Raw genomic sequence first — 20,083 nt, forward strand, 5'->3', positions numbered from 1 at the left:
CAGACATGTGAAAATGTCCTGGTTGACATGACACATACGATACATGTGTGCTCAGATCTAATCAGGGCAGGGGGAAAGCCAGTTAGCCATGAGAAGAAGGAAGAATGAGATCCAGAGCTGACACTACTTCATGCAGATGTCATGAGAGTTCCTTCATTATGGGTGAAATGTACCCCAGCAGAATGATGTCACAAGTGCTAAGCACCACTTACTGTCTATTTTGAGGGCTTAAATGGGACTTCAGAGGTGCATGGGTCTTCTGTAGAGGGGTGAATTTCAGCCTTCTGCTTGTAAAGCTGTTTGAGATCCTTGCAGGAGAGACACTAGAAGTACCAAGTATTGTTACTATTATTAAAATTATTCTATTATTGGTCCCCCGAGTCACTAAGCCCCCTCCTAACTGCTCTGTGAAAAGGCTAAAATGCCAAAGTTGTTATCCTGCCAGGAAGTCCAGCAATGTAAAAATAATACCCAGTCCAGGCAAACAAACAAAAAAACCCACAACCCTTTGAAGACTGGCTTGAAAAGCAAATGATATATTGCTTACAAACAACTTGGCTCATAAATCAGAAGCTACACAACACACAGGGCTCCTTCCAGAGTGCTGTTCCCCTGCTTAGCTGAGTTGATGCAGGTCAACTCTTAGCTCTACTACTTACTTCTTCAAAGGCTGAAGAAAGTAGCAAGTATTTTTTAGTCCTGCTCAATGCTAACCTGGGCATTGAAGACAAAAACAAACAAAACCCAACAACAACAACTAGAGTTTCACCAAATGCAAGAGCCTTATCAATGTTTAAGGCAAGACTAATGCAGAGAATGTGTTTTGTTTGGAAACACCCTGGCACTGTTTGCATTAAGAATGCATGATCTCTAATATGGAACATGTGTTTGGTGAGGATAATAAAACTCCTGAGCTGGGATGTCAGGAGAACTGAGCAACCTCCTCCTTTCTGCTGCCTGGAAACTGCTTTATAGTTTATGACTTTAAGCGACAAAACATGACAAAACAGGTGGGGCTGGCACATCAGGATGTTTCACACCAGCCATCTGTCCAGAGAAGGTACACACCAAGGGGAAAAATGTGTGACAACTACCAGCAGTAATGCAGGCAGGCAGGATTCTTAAACATCAGGAAAACTGGGGCCTGGTGCAAAGCCCACTGAAATCACTGAGAGGCTTTCCTTTGACTTCAGTAGGCTTTGGATGAGGCCCTAGATTTCTCTCAAACAAAAGCTACATATAAATTAGTTTTCTTATTAATGTTCAGGATTATACAGTGCAACACGTGACAGTGTGCACATAATGTGGTTTGAGCGTTGGTCTGCTAAACCCAGGGTTGTGAGTTTAATCCTTGAGGGGGCCATTTAGGGAACTAGGGTAAAAATCTGGGGATTGGTCCTGCTTTGAGCAGGGGGTTGGACTAGATGATCTCCTGAGGTCCCTTTCAACCCTAATAGTCTATGAGTCTAAAGTGCAGAAAGAGTCTGGGAGCTTTGCTCAGGGAGTCCTGAAGACTTTTTTGTGGGGGTGCAGGGGAAATCTGTTTGAGACCTTAGGCTAGACAGGGACAGTCTGTTCATGCAGAAGTTGGTCATGACGCTAAGGCCTGGTCTACATTTAAACTTAGTTCGACATAACCCCAACTGTAGATGCAGCAAGGTCAACAGAAGAGTTCTGTAGCAGCACTGTAGTGTAGTCACTTACTACAGCGATGGAAGGTGTTTTGCCTTTGCCAAAGTAAAACCTCCTGGAGAAGCTGAGGGAAGAATTCTTCAATCAATCTCACTGCACCTCAGTGAGGGTTAGGCTGACCTAACTACATTGCACAGGGCATGAAATGTTTCACAGGCCTGAGCAATAGCTAGATTAACCTAATTTTTAGGTGTGGACCAGGCCCAGGGGTGAAAGTAACTCCAGACACTTACTGGTACGGGGCTGGGGCCAGCTCTGGCCCCCTGAAGGGGCAGGGCCTTGGGTGGAAGGGGCGGAGCTAGGGGTCAGCATCCCCAGCCAGTCCTTCCAGGCCGCCTGGCCCCACCGCCCAAGGCTCTAATGGTGATTTAAAGGGCTCGGGGCTCCAGACGTCACTGCTGCGGTAGCGGTAGGCAGCAGTGGCGTCCAGAGCCCCGGGCCCTTTTAAATCACCAGCCCTGGGGCAGCTGCTCCCTTTGCCTGTTGGCGGCCAAGGGGGGGGCAAAAGAGGCAGGGACGTTAAAGTGCTGCAGGATCCTTTGTCGCAACAGTGCTTTAATGTTGCCATGGGCGGTCCTACCAGCAGGGCCACCGACAGGGGAGGGGGGCGGCAACGTTAAAGCGCTTTCGTACTGGCTCACTTTCACCCCTGACCAGGCCTAAGGCCAAGTGCTCTACTGCAACCCTCAACTAGACCTACCTGACTGCCAGTTCTGAGAGAACAGCCAATATCTCCAGTGAAAGATATTACTTCGCCCACCTTGTCTCTCTGGCCATTCCCCTGGGTAGTTCTCCTGTTCTGCTTAAGTGGGATCATATAGAGAGCACTGGAGCTAGTTTTGTGTTTTCTCTGATTTACAAGTACTAAATACAGACCTATATTACTCTCCAGTGATTTCTTTTTAAATTTATGTGACATTTGCAACTAAAGAATTGCTCTTAGTTTAGCTGCAGTGCTTTGAATAAGCTTTAAAATCAGTCATAGCTAAACTACTGTATATAGGACAGCTTTCTAAATGTAGCCTTTATTATTATTATCATATGAAAAGCAGCCTGATCTGTTTCAAATTTAACATTTATTAGCTGCTTATGCAGCTGGAAGTGTGGTCATTTCCTAGGATCACTGACCTACTTGGGCAGAAAGAGATTCCAATACTCTTATGTTTTGCCTAGAAACTGGAAATGCTCTTAAAGTACCAAAAAGCACACTCGATAAGATTTAGCACCATCCCATTAATTTAGTTACTCTCACTGCAGACAATATCTATCTACTGTACTTATATGGCCCCTATCACCAGAGAACTGAGCACCTCTTGTCTTGAAGGCATTTATCCACACAGCATTCCTGTGAGAAAGATCAGTGCTATTCTCCTCTTTTGGTGGTGGGGGGGGGGGGGGGCGGAACTGAGGCACAAAGAGGCCACATGAATTACTCAAGGTCACAAGGAGTCTGCCACAGAACAGGGAATTGAACCCAGGCTCCTGCCTGGATGATGCTTCCTTCTCTGTATTATTACCTTTGTAGACTGGAAAACTGGCATACCTAGGGTGGTTCCACTTATGGCAAATCCTTTCTGATACAGCAGTACACCTCTGCCCCGACATAACACAACCCGATGTAACATGAATTCGGATACAACACGGTAAAGCAGCGCTCTCGGGGGGCGGGGCTGCGCACTCCGGCAGATCAAAGCAAGTTCGATAAAACATGGTTTTACCTATAACATGGTAGGGTTTTATGGCTCCCGAGGACAGCGTTATATCGAGGTAGAGGTGTATTTAATGCAAGTGTATAATCTACGGGGCTGAGCCTCGACTATTCCCAGGTTTTCAAGGGATTAATGTAACCCTGGCGTAGAGAACTTGTTTACTGAGTGAATTAGAGATGGACGGTTTGCTGAGAACATGTTGATCAATATCTTCCAACTGCCAGTTTAATCAGGATTAAGGGAAGGCCTATTAATTTTTGCCTTTTCCAACATTTGGTGACCATGTAAAAATATTTCTTCTATCTACACATAAATTAACCTTGATATCGGCTAGCTGGACATTTTAGCAGCAGTTCTATTTTAAAAGCCCATGACTAGTAATCTAGCTTCAAATAAAACGGTTTGCTTTCCAGGGAGTGGCTCACAGAAGACTCAAAGAGGTGATCACTAGAATGGTTACTATGGAGTTCAGGCTGAGGCAGGCAACCTCTGCTCAGCCCCTAGCCTGAGGCACTCACTGTCTTCTCAGAAGTTTCTCCTATGGGATGGAAATTGTTGTGTTTGTTCAAAGCCCAAAGTTAAATTTTATGGGGAAAATCTGCTGAGCCACATTTGAATCCTCCATGTGTGAAAACAAAATAGATTTTGTGCACTGGAAACATCCGCTTTGTTGGTGAGAGAGGGGAGAGGGGCTGATAACTCCAAACTGGCTCTCTCTCACCCCGACTTCAGACTTCGTGTTTACATAGCCCTCAGTGGGCTCGTAAGGCAATACCAGTACAATAATGCCTGAGGGGTAAAACACTTCCTGCGATACTGCCAGAAGCAGCATAATCTCAAAACAGGTTTTAATCCTCAGGCAATATTTTACTGCTAATGAGACAAATCCTGCATCTCTTTAGCATCCAACACTCCCCGTGATTCCAAGGAAATATTTTAGCATTCCAGCACACACAGAGAAACACATTCAGTACACACATTTCACCACACACGTTACTTCAAGTGTACTGAATATATAAATATATACACACATACAGCATTACTGGAATGCACCCACATCTGGGGAGGAGGCAGCAGTCAGTCATACAACATACAATACAGTATATGGATATGTGTGTGTGCACACTGAAATATTATCATTTGGATCACACTGGGATCAAGCTTCCTGTCTCAGAAGTGAAGGATTCTTGCAGTACCCTGTGCAAATTAACGGGTACAGTGGAAGAACAGTAGTGAAAAGCCAGATTCTGACCCCTTTACTGACCCTGAATTATACCTTATTCACTTCACAGAGACTACTTGTAAAGGAAAGGGCTACTCACCATGCACAAGGGGGTCAGAATCTGGCCACAGGAAACACACTTAATCATAGTTTAGGTCATTCATAAAAGTAAAGCTAAATCCTTTTTCTTTGTAATGTTTCCTTCCAGTGTAAAGGCACCAGGAACTGCCCCAAAGAAAGACCAAGAAGACAGACAGAACTGGGCATCCCTTCCAAGCCTCTTCCGAAATCACATTTAGCAGAGGACCCCTAATTAGTTGAAAAAGCATGCAAAAGTGTGTAACCAGAGTTGTTTTCAGGTTGGACGTAATTTGGGTTTTTAAGACCTCTGGGCTCTCATTCAGCTGCAAGAATAAAACCTTGTAAATTCTAAATAAAAAGCCAGTTCCTACATAAAAGTTCAATCCTGAATGGATTCCAGAAGAGCAGCTGATGAACGGTGCTTGTTAAGCCAAAGCGCTCCTCTATGGGAATTAATGCCAGAGGGAGAGAAGGCCTCACAACCACAGGCCAGAAATATCCTGCTTCTGAGGGTGAATGCAAGCACTTAACCCTATTCTAATGACTTGCATTGACCTTTAAAAACCAAATCCTAGTCTCAACCTGCAGCCCAAGTCCACAGGCTGTGCTCTTGGGATCTCCACGTGGGTGTGAAATGGTTGCAACCCAGTTGCAACTGCAACTCCAAGGGCCTCTATGTCTGGTGCCTGGGCTCTAGGACCCTGCGAAGTGGGAGGGTCCTCCAGTCCAGAAGTCTACACTGCAGTTGAACAGCCCTGAAGCCCGTGCCCTGCAAGCCTGAGTCAGCTGGCCTAGGTCACCTTCGGGGCTCTAACTGCAGTGTAGACATACTCGTTGTATGTGCGCATGCACCCACACATCTTTAGAAAATGGTTACACTGAGCAAGTATTACCCCTTTGAATAATTAAGGTCATGATATAAAAAATACACTTACTACTGCATAATTAAAAAATGCCTCTGTGCCTATAATGCATGTTGCCCTTGATCATTTGAAAGCAAGAGAGAACAAAGTCATTAAGAGCTAAATTATTCTAGTAGCCTATTATCATAGTGTAATCTTATTAGAAAAAATTCATGCTGGTATAGCCTCTTATCTTCTCCACTTACAGATGAGCCATGTGGCTTACCTCTGAGTGCACTAAGATAATGAAATTACAGTGAATTATGCAGTCCACATATGGAAAAAGGAATATAATTCTGACCCTTTAGGGAAGGGTGCAGATTTTTCATAGGGACGGGAAAGCATCTTTACTCAGTTACCATGTACAAAGGACTATTCCCTGTTATTTGTAGACAAACACAATTTTGAACAATCATTTAGGGCTTCTATTGTAATGCTAAATCGGAAAGTCTACTGCAACAAAACAACCAGTACTACAATACTATGTCCAGTCTGCCACTGACACGATGGAAGACATTATGCATAATACTTAGGGGTGGATTTTTAGAACTGTGCATACATTAGTGCACATATCATACTATCAACGATCATGGTAACCGCATGTTCCGATAACTTTCGCACGCACAGTTTTTGTGACTGCAGGTGCAATCCCAATAACAAATTATGCTCCTTGTATTTTTAGTTCCCATTGGCCACTCCATAGCCTAGTTCCCGACAGCTGGAACAACAAGCAACCTGCTGATGACTGGGTTGCCAGGGGCTGCCTATTTGCAAATGGCAGTTTAATCAACCCCACTTGGTCTGCTGATACAGTTTAAACCCAAGACACTCATGAACTTCTACTGTTTGAGCTAAAGGACTAAGTCCCCTAGCTGGCAGCTGTAGCAGACTCATCCATCTGTTATTTAGACCAATCATTAAAGGGGGACAAAGGCTAAGCTCTTCTAATGTGGGTTATGCTTCGACACCAAGGAGGAGCAGGGAATGGAAAAGGGGATTTCAGGGAAACACTGGCAGGTCTGGAGTCTCCTTTTAGCTGTGGAGAAATTAAGGGGATGAAGAACTCACAAGCCTGCAGGGCACAACTGAGGAAGAGGCACCAGAGAGGGATGTAAGCAGAAAGCGGGGAGCGCACAGCTGAAGATACCAGTGGGTTTAAGTCTGGCCCTAGACCTCTATCATCCACTGAGGAACCAGCATGCATATCTCCCCTGGTCAAATGCAGCAAAGCCCTTATGCTCCTAGGTGGGATTCTAAAGAGACTCCTGCAGTCCCATCCAGGAAAATGCCTCAGTCTAACCAATATACTTAGCAAGTGTTCAGCATTGTAAAGGAGGGAGGGATAGAGAAGGTAAAACATCTCATTAATCCCTCTCGGCTTGAGTCTCCCCACATGTGCAAGAGAGATAATCGTATTCACTTAGTCATAGAGGGGCTGCTGATCCTCCACGTGGCCAAAGGGCTTTATGATCATCAGAGGAAAGGGAAAATTATGGTGTGACTTTGGCCAAGTCAATTCCCCTCTCTGGGCCTGTTATTTGAAAAGTGGAGCCCCCACTTGTATGTCTACTTGTTGCACGTAGGTGCCCAAATCAGGGATCTGTACCCAGAAATCGCTAGGCCGGCATCTCCTATAGCTGGCTACATGTGCAAACAAATCCTCTGTTCACACACATGCATTCAGTAAGTAGGCAGGCAAAATTAGAAGTGGACTTCAAAGAACCCAATGACATTGCTCTATGAAAGTCAGCCCATCTGTGACCCAGCTCTCCTGTCTGTAAAAGAGAGATAATCTTACCTACTCATCTTGGCTCTGCCACTGGTCTGCTGGGTGACACTGGGCAAGACACGTCCCTTTTTGGGTCTTAGTTTCCCCATTTGTAAAATGGGGATAATGATACTGACCTCCTTTGTAAAGCACTTTGAGATCTACTTATGAGAAGTGCAACACAAGGGCTAATTATTTTTATTTATTATCTTTATAAAACAATTTGAGTTCCTCAGATAAAGAAGTGTTCTATATGCACAAAATATTTATTATTATGATTAGTTTTATTACTTTGCAGGCTTCTCTCTCAAACAACTGTAAATGTTAGCCATGTAGCTGCATTCTACTGTACCTTAGCTGCATTGGCCACTGTCAGTAGACAGGATACTGGGCTGGATGGACCTTTGGTCTGATCCAGTACGACCATTCTTATGTTTTTATGTTACCTTTTACCACATCATATTTCCATAGGCTGCATTTGAAGGTGTCTTAACCACCCTGAGTTCAGTTGATCATGAACTTGTGACTCTTATGGTGCAATAATAACCTGATTTACGAGTAAGTGGCATAAAGATAGCATAGCCTTAACCCTCTCATTATCATCTGTGAAGGCCTATCTAAAGGCTATGCATGCAATTAAAAGTTTTCTGCAAATGTTAATTACAGTGGGCTTAATTAACTAATGACTGGTTGCTCTTTTGATTGTATTAGGTTTATAAGTAGAATTATTTTAACTGAAGTATGGATTACAATATATTAGGAATCAGAAGGACATTTAATAATTGTTTAGGGTCACACTGTTAAAGAAATATTGATGTGTTCTCTGAGGCCTCCAGCATTTGGTTAGTATTTTCTATCCAAGTCAAAAAGATACTATTTAAAATAGTATATCCAGGTAAGATTTTCTGGTGCTCTTCAAAGGGAGCTGGAATTTGATTTGGACTATAACTCTCATGCCATATGCCCGTGACCTTGATATAAGACTGCTGACTTCCTCAAAACACAGTAGGTCAGGAAAAAATGAGGAAGGCTAATATTCCTGAATTAACTGATGCACTGATTAAAAATGCATTTTTGCACAGGATTGAAATAGGAGCAGTATTGATTGCTGCTCAGCGGTTGGTTCCTCCATACACCATATAGAGGAGAAAACTCCTCATTAGCCTGAACTGTATTTAAATAGTGATAGAGTGGATAGCATGTATCCTTGCCACTAGCCATAGGGAGAGGGCATTTAGCATTTGACAGATAAGTAGCAGTTAAGTATAGCTCTGATCAGACGAGCAAAGTACTGTACTGATCAGAAGAGTAAAGCACTGATCAGAGAGGATAGGAGTGGAATAGCAGGGGTATTGAAGGTCAGGATTGAGATGCATTAGCGAAGCAATGAGAAGGATGTGCAGCTGTTGCCTGCACGATGCATGATTCCAGCCAGCACTGTCTTTGCAGCACTGAAAGGAAGTGACCTAGTTTAATCAAACTTTTTAAAGTCAAACTAACAGTTGCTGGAGTTAACTGGGGGCTGGGAGCAAGGCATTCTCAGTGGAAGGATCTGAATTTGGGAATTCATTTCCACCATCCATCTGAGAGTGCCTGTGTTTGCACATCTTTAAGGCACAATGCAAAGCCTTTCTTCTTTCTCTCCCTTCTGTGTGTGTGTGTGTATGGGAGGGTGAAGTGGGGTGGGGGAAAGGCGTGTGTGTTGCTGGTGGAAACCTCAAAGCTAGACACTTGTTGAGTCAAACAGCATGCACTTTATACATGTAAAGTATTTCAATAAAAAGGTTCAGGGACTATTAGTGTACAGTCTGAGGAAGCAACTCGATAATGCAGCTTCCCCTGGAAAGACAACTGTAGCAGCAAAGGGACGGTGCAACTCCCTTCCGGACTTCGTACAAGCCAGCACCGCTCTTTCTGAGAACTAGAGTAGTAGTAATGAACGTTCAAAATGCTGGCGAGTGAGGAAGAAGCATGAATTCAGGAAGAGCTTGTGGTTATGTTCGGAGGTGTCATGAAAGCCACTAAACTAGCAAATGAGATGGCACTTATAATCAGCCTGAACTGAAGATTTCCTGTCATAAAAATACTTGACTCTGGGCACACTGCACCCATTCCTGGAACAGACCAAGCGACTGAAGGGCGTACATCGGTAGCATGGACTACATCTGAACCAGTCCCCAGAACGCTGCTGTTAAGTTCAGGTTTATCCATGAAACCCAACAACCATTTCATTAATTTCCATGTTCTGTCATGAAAAGCCATGTGCCTAAAACCATTCCCCCAGCCCTAGCCACAGTTGTCAGAGAAGGTTTCAGTGTCTCATTGTAAAACAACTTGAGTACTTGAATCTTGTCTCTTCAGTGTTGGAGTTGTCATGCATTATGCTCATGGCCTTACTCACACTCCCAGCACACCTTTGTCCCCTGTTACAGAGCCCCCTTCAGAAGGGCTGACATTCAAGTTACATACTATGTATGACTGGAGCGCTTAGATATTGATGCACTGGCTATCACCTTGTCTTCTTGTAACATACCACACAGGCCTGTTGCAACAAGTCTGATCTTGCTAATGCATCTGTTCCTGATGATGCCCGTAACCACAATCTTATGCTCTTCCTTTAAATGTTTTACACAAGTTTTAGCATTTATTTCTCAGAAAAGATATTCCAGTCACCTCTCTTCATCTGACCACCATATGAATAAGAAAGCCAGGAATTAACCTCACCCTCCATCTTTCTCAACTTGTTATTGCCCATCTGAGTTAAGCCCCCACGTGACAGTGTCATGACAGCATAAACTCATCTGTGGTTTATTTAGTCACAGGATGATATCAGTATAGACAGTCTTCCTATATTGGATGAGCTGGTCTTTAGTAAAGCCAATCTCATTAGTGGATTCTCCTTGAGATGTGGTCATTTTTGACACCATTTTATAACTGGCCTTCTTCACCTAGTAGCTCCAGCTGCTGGACTCTGCCTACCCAAATGAGAGGAGTACGTAAGGATGCAGAGAGTAGGACACTGATGATGAAATTCTGAATGGAATGTAAAGGAACAATTCCCGCTTCCCTGACTTAACAAGTCAATGGACCCACTTGGATGAGTAGGGGAAACTGGATTTGGTCCTAAAATGAACTGACTAGTATACATGGTCAGAAAGCAGTGGGATAGTAAATTGATTCAGCACAGAGATGAAGCAGTTGACAAATGGAAAGCTGCAGGGATTAGTGTTAGGCCTAATCATATTCTTATTAAATTACCAAGAGCCTGGAGGAGAGAATGTGCTACAAGGCGTACACATTTTCACAGAATAAGGAAGTGACACGGCCAGTCAGTACTGAAGAGGATGGAACCTGGAGCCAAAAGGATGCAGAGAGAGTAGCCATGCCCAGATAAATAATGGACTATGCAGATTGGTGGAGAAATGAGGACTCGGTTAAAGAGGATTATGCCTCAATCAAATGGAGCAACATGGATGGCTACATGCTGTAAAAGATTGCATGTTGATCAGGAGTTAGACTCTGGAACGATAATGGACAGAAATTTAAAATCTCAGAATCAAGCATCAGTTAGGAAAGCAAGGAGAATAATTGGCTGTTTCAACAGAGGAGCACAGTGCTAATCAGCATCGATTCTATAGTGTACTGGTGTGATACCACCTATTAGATGAATGCGTACACAGTTAGGTTCCATGTTACAGAAAGTTTGAAAAAGAACTGGGAGGGGAAAGGTGTCAGTTGGGTAAATGAAGGGAAACGACAACGGTTATAGCCATATGGACAGGTTGGGGAAACTAGCTTGGCATTAATTAAAAATAGGGAATGGAAGGTGGGAGATGAATGAGGGATTAAGGTCCTGACTGCTCTGTCTCGTATTTAAAACACAAACATCAAAGATTTGAAACCAGACAGTGCTACCTTACACTCCACATTACTAGCAGTGGGTTCACCAAAGAATCACTCCCAGAAGCAGACACAAATGAAGATGCTACCTGGAGAAACTATTCTCAAGGATGTGTGTGTTACATACCCACCCAGCTGGAGCCCTGCCATTGAGTTCACACTCAGAGAAAACAGAGAAATAAGGAAGCAGTGCCAAGCACACCATCAAGAGGGAGAGTAGTGTCTGCTTAATAATGGAACTGTGTTCTACATCTCTCTTTCTGCCTGATTAATTGTCCTCCCAGATAGGCAAAGAGAGGCCTCAAATATGTCTGAGCCTATATATAGCACCACCTGACATCAAGCAGTAAAAGGAAAGTCTGCAGACACCCTATCAGAAGGGCAAAAAGGAGTAAAACAATCTGAATAAAAGTGATATGATTTAACAAGAAAAATGTAAGCTATACATTCCTTTAAAATCCACAGACTTTGTTCCTGAGGGGCCGGGCAGTAAATCCCTTTAGCAATAGGATTTACATGTTGAGATGAGGAGAGATAAAGCAGTGTTAAAAAGAAGATACACACATGCTACTTCACCTGCCCTGCTAATTTTCATGCAATTGTGTTTTGAGATAAAGATGCACCTCTTGGTTTTTTTTTTATGAGCGCAATAATAGAAGATATTCAGAATACACTGTCCTTGTGGCTATATCTGCTTTCTTTTTAGAGTATGCATCCAGGGGAAGCACAGTACGGGTGGTGAGGTGTGTTCAATAATTCTCTTGCTGCAAGGCTCATCTGATTCCTTGGGCTTTTCCTGGATATGGTGTCCAACTGTGAGGCATTGTTATTTAAAGTGGGGTTCTTAATTGCTAATTGGGTTTTTGTGCTATTGATGGATTCTGTTGTGACTTGACTATGGGCAGAATGATTTGTTTTGTATTATGGTTATTTAGGCTCAGCTCCTCAAAGGTATCTAGGCATCTATTTCCTATTGAAATTAATGAGAGTTAGGTACCAAAATATCTTTGAGGATCTGGGGCTTAGTGAAGTTTTTGTACTTTTAGTATTGTATAAGTACGTAGGCTCTGATTCAACAAATCAATGTGTTTCAACAAAGCACTTAAGCACATGCTTAACTTCAGGGACAGGTTTAAGTCCTGTTAAAGTTAAATACATGCTGAAGTGCTTTGCTGAATAAGGATGAACTGAAGCACGTACAAAAGTGGTTAGCTGAAATGGGTTACCTAGAGCCTGGGTAATCTTTTTTAACCCACTGGAACAATAAATAAATATAAATACAAAATGACAGAAAAAGAAACATACTCCTTACACTGAAATATACTGAGTCTACCCACGTATACACACCATAAAAGCAAATAACCTTGTCTAAAACATAATACAAACTCATCTTTTGCAACAATGACAAGTGGGTCATTTACGAAACTGGAGCATGTTTTGGTGCTTTTTTATAAAATCAAAACGATGATTTTTTAAAAGTTTATTTAAGATTAAGCAAATCCATTAACTCCACCCCCACTCTCCCATTACGACAAACCTTCTGAGATTTTGTAACACATGCAAGCAGCTGGATCACAGAGACAATCTATTATCTGGTATGTAATTATGATATAGCCTTGTCCCTAGCTGTCCCTGCAGTTCTGACAATTACCAATGCTCAATGAATTTTGAGCATGCAATCACAAAATGCATAGCTCGCGTAAGAGTCGGTTGATAGCCTTAAATCGATTTTGCTGGCACAATTATTAAGGAATCTGTGTGTGTTAATCTGAAAATTCTGAAATGCAAATGACCTTGCTAGAATTTGGGTAGAAAGAAGCATCATGCTGCCAGCATTCCCCGCTGCATGTGGCTTTCTTGATTTCATATCACACTACAGAACCTCATCATTGCTGTTGAGACACGTGATATGCTCTGTTCACTGAAGAAGGCAAGCAAGCAGAAAACATTCACGGTCTGTCTCATCCTTCATTAAAGACAATGGCCAAACTCCTATAAAATGCAATGGGAACCAGACTGGGTCCTCTGAAATTACAGGACAGTAGCCTAACCACAACTGTGACCTGAAAACCTCTTTTCCAGGCCAAATGTGGATCTTGGCATAAAGATGAGCCCTTCTGGAACTGCTATAATGTCTACACGCTGTAACCCTGTTACCATAAGAATATGCAGGAATAAAGGCTGAAACAGACAGGATAAAATGGAACTACTGTATGATAGCATCCCTTGGCTTTTGCAAAAGAATGGGCTACTTTTAGCACTTCCATTGGATTGGATTTGTAGTGGTTTTGAGATTAAGCTTCCGGTCACATGTCAAATGATAAAGAGCCTTTTTCTTTTGCAAGCAGCTGTTGCTGTTTGAAAGCTACAGTATAAAGGTTTGTTGCACGATTATAAATAGCAAATTGCACAGACCAAGAAAGAGGATTCATTTATTCTTTCCTCAGTGCATGTAGTGCCAAACCCTGCTTGTTTTACTCTCATAAGCTGCCTCATTTATTTCAATAGGACTGCTTGAGAGAGCAAAGCCAGCAGGATTTGGCCGCTCTGGTCTAAATCCTCAGGTTTATTATTCTGCTGTGCAAATAAACATTCTTGAAACCACCTCCCATCTGGAACTGTGTCTGGGATTGGGTCTGTACCAATAAAATGCCATGAATCCTGCCACTAAAATGCACTGCAGATGAGTCCGAGCCACGCAATAGTTTTCTTAGTGGCCCACTGAAGCTCTTGGAGCCTACTGCTGAATTTGGTTAGCGCGGTGGTGCCCAAACTTTTCCTGTCATGCCCCCCCCTTACCAGTAATGGAATCTGTCCATGCCCCCTTTCCATTATTGCACAGTTGGCTCAGCAGCGGAGCCTGGGCTGATGGCAGAGCTCAGGGCAGAACTGGGCATGGGGGGAGGAGGTGGGGCTAGAGGTGGAGTTGGCATGGGGGTGGAGAGGGAATGAAGGCAGAGTGGGGCTGGGGTCTAGGGCCGGAGCTGGGATGGGGCCAGAGCGGAGCTGGGCAGGGGGCGGAGCTGAGCTGTGGCTGTAGGGGGAGCAGAGCTGCGGTTGAGGCCGGAGCTGGGCGGGGGGTGGAGCTGAGCTGTGGCGGGAGCAGAGCTGCGGCTGAGGCCAGAGCTGGGCTGGGGGTAAAACAGAGCAGGATAGCACTCCCTTCCTGCCCTCTGTGGGGGTTGGCCCAGGCTCCACCGTGCACCCCCGAATGTTTCTCTGTGCCTTCCTGGGAAGGGGGCACACCCCACAGTTTGGGGACCACTGGGTTAGCGGGCACTCCTTGACAACATGTATCATTGTTTGAGCTGCACTTCAGCCACAGTTTGGATTGTCTCAAAGATCCCAACGGTGCAGGCTGGATGCACAGACGCCTTGCCCAGTCTGGAATTGGTTAAGAAAGGCCCACTGACAACATGGCAGGTCAAAGGCAGGTGGGCGAGGAGTAAGTTCTGTGACAAGGAACTGATTGGTGGCTGATGTTAAATACCAGCCTTCCCACCACAGAGACTTCGCTGTCATGTCCTGGCATGACCGCCTTGACAACAGTGGGTGTCGTGATGAAAGACTTGTAGCTGGTGTGCTAAAAAGATCGTTGAACAAGGGCAAGTTGAGTTGGCATGTACTTCTCAAGCAGCTTGCCAGCTGCAATTAGCCTCCTGATGTACAGGGGAGTAATGTGGCTCAGAACTGGAAGCCATGGAAGATGAATCAGCTGGAGAATTCCTGATGATGCACATTGTTGAGTTGCATGTCAACAAATTTGGTGTGTCCCGACTGACTCCATACTGGCGCACAGTATTCTGCTCTTAAGTACAAGATGGCAAGGGCAGAGGTCCTTAGAGTTGGAGCATCCGCTCCCCATGAAGAACCTGCCAGTTTGCTGAAAAGGTTATTGTGCGTCATGACTTTCACTGCTATCTTGCTCAGATGGCTTTTGTACATCAGTGTTTGGTCAAGGGTCATGTCTAAGTAAACTGGGTATGCATCATGCTTCAGCTTCTGGCCATTCATTATGATTAAGGCTGTCAAGCAACTAAAAAAATTAATCATGATTAATCGCGCCGTTAAACAATACCATTTATTTAAATATTTTTGGATGTTTTCTACATTTTCAAATATATTTATTTTAATTACAGCACAGAATACAAAGTGTACAGTGCTCACTTTATATTTATTTTTATTACAAATATTTACACTGTAAAAAACAAAAGAAATAGTATTTTTCAATTAGCCTAATACTTTATCTCTTTATCTCTTTATCACGAAAACTGAATTTACAAATTTAGAATTATGTACAAAACCCCCCTTGCATTCAAAAGTAAAACAATGTACAACTTTAGAGCCTACAAGTCCAATCAGTCCTACTTCTTGTCCAGCTAATCGCTTAGACAAACAAGTTTGTTTACATTTGCAGAAGATAATGCTACCTGCTTCTTGGTTACAATGTCACCTGAAAGTGAGAACGGGCATTTGCATGGCACTGTTGTAGCTGGTGTCGCAAGATATTTACATGCCAGATGTGCCAAAGATTCATATGTCCCTTAATGCTTCAACCACAATTCCAGAGGACATGCATCTACGCTGATGACAGGTTCTGCTCAATAACGATCCAAAGCAGTGCGGACTGACGCATGTTCATTTTCATCATCTGAGTCAGATACCAACAGCAGAAGGTCGATTTTCTTTTTTGGTGGTTTGGGTTCTGTAGTTTCCACATTACAGTGTTGCTCTTTTAAGACTTCTGAAAGCATGCTCCACACCTCATCCCTCTCAGATTTTGGAAGGCACTTCAGATTCTTAAATCTTGGGACAAGTGCTATACCTATCTTTAGAAATGTCACGTTGGTATCATCTTTGCATTTTATCAAATTTGCAGTGAAAGTGTTCTTAAAACGAACATGTAATGGGTCATCATCCGAGACTGCTATAACATGAAATATATGGCAGAATACAGGTAAAACAGAGCAGGAGACATACAATTCTCCCCCCCGCAGGAGTTCAGTCACAAATTTAATTAGCCCATTTTTTTTAACAAGCATCATCAGCATGGAAGCATGTCCTCTAGAATGATGGCCGAAGTATGAAGAGGCATATGAAGCGCATTTAGCATGTAAAGATCTTACAACACCAGCTACGACAGTGCCATGCGAATGCCGATTCTCACTTTAAGGTGACATTGTAATTAAGAAGTGGGCAGCATTATCTCCCATAAATGTAAACAAACTTGCTTCTCTTAGCAATTGGCTGAACAAGAAGTAGGACTGAATGGCCTTGTAGGTTCTAAAGTTTTACATTGGTTTGTTTTTGAGTGCAGATATGTAACAAAAAAACCCTACATTTGTAAGTTGTGCTTTCACAATAAAGAGATTTCACTATAGTACTTGTATGAGGTGAACTGAAAAATACTATTTATCATCATCATTTTTACAGTGCAAATATTTGTAATAAAAATAATATAAAGTGAGCACTGTACACTTTGTATTCTGTGTTGTAATTGAAATCGATATATTTGAAAATGTAGAAAAACAGCCAAAATATCTAATAAATTTTAATTGGTATTCTATTGTTTAACAGTGTGATTAATCACGATTCATTTTTTTGATCGTGATTCAATTTTTGAGTTAATTGTGTGAGTTAACTGCAATTAACTGACAGCCCTAATTATGATGTTTAATTCCCTCTTAGCATTGGTATGGTGGAGGTGGAAGGTGCTATAAACTGCCTTACTGGTGCTAGGCTGAAGGCGCCATGTCTTGCAGAAGTCAGTCAGCCTTGCAGCGTCATGACTCAGGGTCTTCTTCAACTCAGAAAAAGTCCAAGCCTGTAGCCCGCAGTAAATGGCCACTGCAAAGATGAACTTCTGTGACTGGGTTGGTGGCAGGTCATTGATGTATAAACTGAACAAGATTGAGGTAGAACAGACCCTGGCGGTAACCCGTTCATCTGTTTTTCCCCAAGCACTTTTTTCTCCCACATGCACCCTGAACCATCTGTCTTGGAGCAGCAGTTCAATGGCATCAGTAACTCATTCTGGGAGGACTCTTGATATTTTAATAAGTAGACCCATGTGCCAGACCATATCATACACTGCAGGGAGGTCAAGGAAAATAGGGCCTGTTTTCAGGTTTCTTTGTATTGATATGTATTGAGAAGAGTGAATTCCAAGAATTAGTAAAGTGAATGTCATGTTCATCATTTTCTGGAAGGGAAATTGTTCTCATTGACCACTGCAGAAGAGCACATTGCTGGCAGTATCAGTCTATCTGAAGTATCCATTTAATCCTAACATTTCAGGCCAAAGTCAGCCTTGGTGAAAGTGGGTGTATCCCCAGTGAAGTCAGTGAAATTGCATATGCTTAAACCATGGGCTGGACTTGACCTCTGGATTCTATCTTCTAAACTTAAGTCTAGTGTTCCTTCTCCCTCCTCAATTCCCAGACCAGCCTTTGTTGAGAGCATCACTAATTTGCTTCTCCTCGAGGACAACTTTTCCCAGCACTGCTTTTTATCAGTAGGAAGCTGGCAGGCAGTAATGAAGAGCAGAGGTTAGTACTGTCATCATTCTCAGATAGTCCTGGCCTTGGTGGGTATCAGATTGATACTTTCCCTAAAGCTTTAGGTTCCCAAGGACACCAAGAATTACAGTTAAAGGCCTAAAAAGTGCACAACAATCTGAGAATCCCAGGTGAATCTTCTCTGGAGAGCAAGCTTTTCATTTGCCATCTTGAAATTCCGAGAAGAGTTAATCTCTTAAACAAATGCATTACCCTCACCAAGATTTTTTTTCTTTACGAAAGCTCAGTATCAGTTGCATCTCTTTGACAGCATTTTGTTATCTCCATATCTTTGATGTTACATACACATAATTGCAAATCATGTTTTCTTAATGACTCAAAAGATTATTGCATTTTTGCATCTATTCTAAGCATGGATCCAAGCATGGCAGTGCTGTTTGATGTAGGACAAACACTTTATTCTCTGGCACTCAAGTATTAATGGTTGTAGGCTTGCACTGTCTTACAAACTCACCTCAGGAAAACAACTATTCTGTTTGTGTCTTCTGGACAGTATGTTAACACTCAAAGAGTGCTGGGTGGTGAAGAAAACTCGAAGTGTTGACTGTATATTGTAAAAAACAATTATTTAGAGGCTTCTAAATCAGCTTTGTCAATTTTATGTCCACTAGACCTTTCTCAAGGATATATAATATTCTTCTCTGGTTTTCTTTCTTCAAGAAACATACCAGCTGTTTGGTAAAATGTTGTAATGGAACAGTGTCACTCTGCACTTGTTGCTCAAGGAATCACTTAACCCCTACTACTAGAGCAAGTGAAAGTAAAAAGGACAAACATTTCATGGAAAATTTTCTCGATATTCCCTCTCTCCTCCCTGCATTTTTTTATTTAAAAAATTTGAAAACATGATTGCTCAAAATTCATTTTTTTTTTTTTTTTTTACAATTTTCAGCCAGTTGTAGCGCTAGTCAATAATAGGAGAAAACATCTGAATATCCACTTCACCCATCATCTGCCATCCTGACATGAGGGACGCTCTTCACCATCCTGGCTAGCTTTGAAACCCAGGTCTCTCAGACAACTAAAAGTTGTTCTTTCCATTGATTCAACAGGAAACCCACTTAATAACCTTACAATATTATAAATCAGCATTGAAATAATCAAAGGTACCAGAAGCATGATCCAGTGACTCTTGCATTAAAATCCTTAGGTTAGCAAGACATCATAAAATTTCAAAAAGCTTTTAAGTGAGAGTCGTTTGGTCACAAAATGGAAAAATCCCAGAACTTAACTACAAGTCTTACATATTGACATTAATTTGGCATGTGGTATAAAATTGAATGATCTCTCTATGATGGCAGTTCTAGAGACAAGAAAAGAACATTTACTTTTCATCCTAGACTAATTTAAATCTATTTCGAACAGATATCAACTCTAGGTTTAGCTTGCAAGAGCTGCCTGCTTTAAAAGACTATGCAGAACAATTTTCTACCTCAAGGTCAGTTGCCAAGTCTAGTGATGTGATTAGTGTATCGGATTAGAGTATCTTTTAGGACTTTATCACTGAGTAGCTATAGAACTGTTCCTAGATGGGAGCTTTGTCAAGTGTAAATGATTCATTCATTTGTCCACTGTCATAAATAGATAGCTAAGGGTTAATGTTTCTTTTACCTGTAAAGGGTTAACAAAGGGAACCAAACACCTGACCAGAGGACCAATCAGGAAAACTGATTGGTCAAGGTCAGGGTAGGGAATTTTTGGACTCTGAGTCTTTTGTTTGTCTCTCAGCTATGAGAGGTTCTTTCTATCGTCTTATCTTCTGTTCCAACTTGTAAGCACAGGTAGAAAACAATATAGGCTTTTATGTTGTTTTGGGTGTATTTACATGTGTGTACTTGCTGGAATGTTTCAAATTGGATATCTTTTTGAATCAGACTGTTTATTCATATTTTCTTATAAGCAATAGCCCTGTATTGTCATCTTGATGCAGAGTTTATATTTCTTATAGTCTTTTTCTTTCTTTTTTTTTATATAAAGTGTTCTTTGTAAGACTTGTTTGAGTTTTCTCTCTGGGTAGGTTAAGGAACAAGGGAGAGGAATTCTCTTTGTGTGTAGATCTATGGAGGGTAAGCTCTGCAGCACCAGGGAGTTGGTGGGAGGGGAAGAGATAGGATCATCTCTGTTCCTTGTATTTGGGGTTTGTCTCTTTGTGGAATAAAGGAGACATGCTTCTTGGTACTGTGATAGTAAAAGATTGCATCCGCTTACATCAGGTTAGCCCAGAGAGGAAA

The 20,083-nt window shown here is 42.4% G+C and overlaps 1 protein-coding gene and 1 long non-coding RNA gene across 5 annotated transcripts in view; both read right to left on the reverse strand.

Annotated features, from left to right (window-relative positions):
- LOC142047788 (uncharacterized) overlaps positions 1–20,083 on the reverse strand; it is a 441,041-nt gene that overhangs the window by 56,891 nt on the left and 364,067 nt on the right. The window lies entirely within an intron of this gene.
- Positions 1–20,083, reverse strand: part of LHPP (phospholysine phosphohistidine inorganic pyrophosphate phosphatase) — a 171,471-nt gene that overhangs the window by 56,891 nt on the left and 94,497 nt on the right. The window lies entirely within an intron of this gene.

The sequence above is a fragment of the Chelonoidis abingdonii genome, chromosome 15 (assembly GCF_003597395.2).
Source record: "Chelonoidis abingdonii isolate Lonesome George chromosome 15, CheloAbing_2.0, whole genome shotgun sequence".
NCBI classification, from domain to species: Eukaryota; Metazoa; Chordata; order Testudines; family Testudinidae; genus Chelonoidis; species Chelonoidis abingdonii.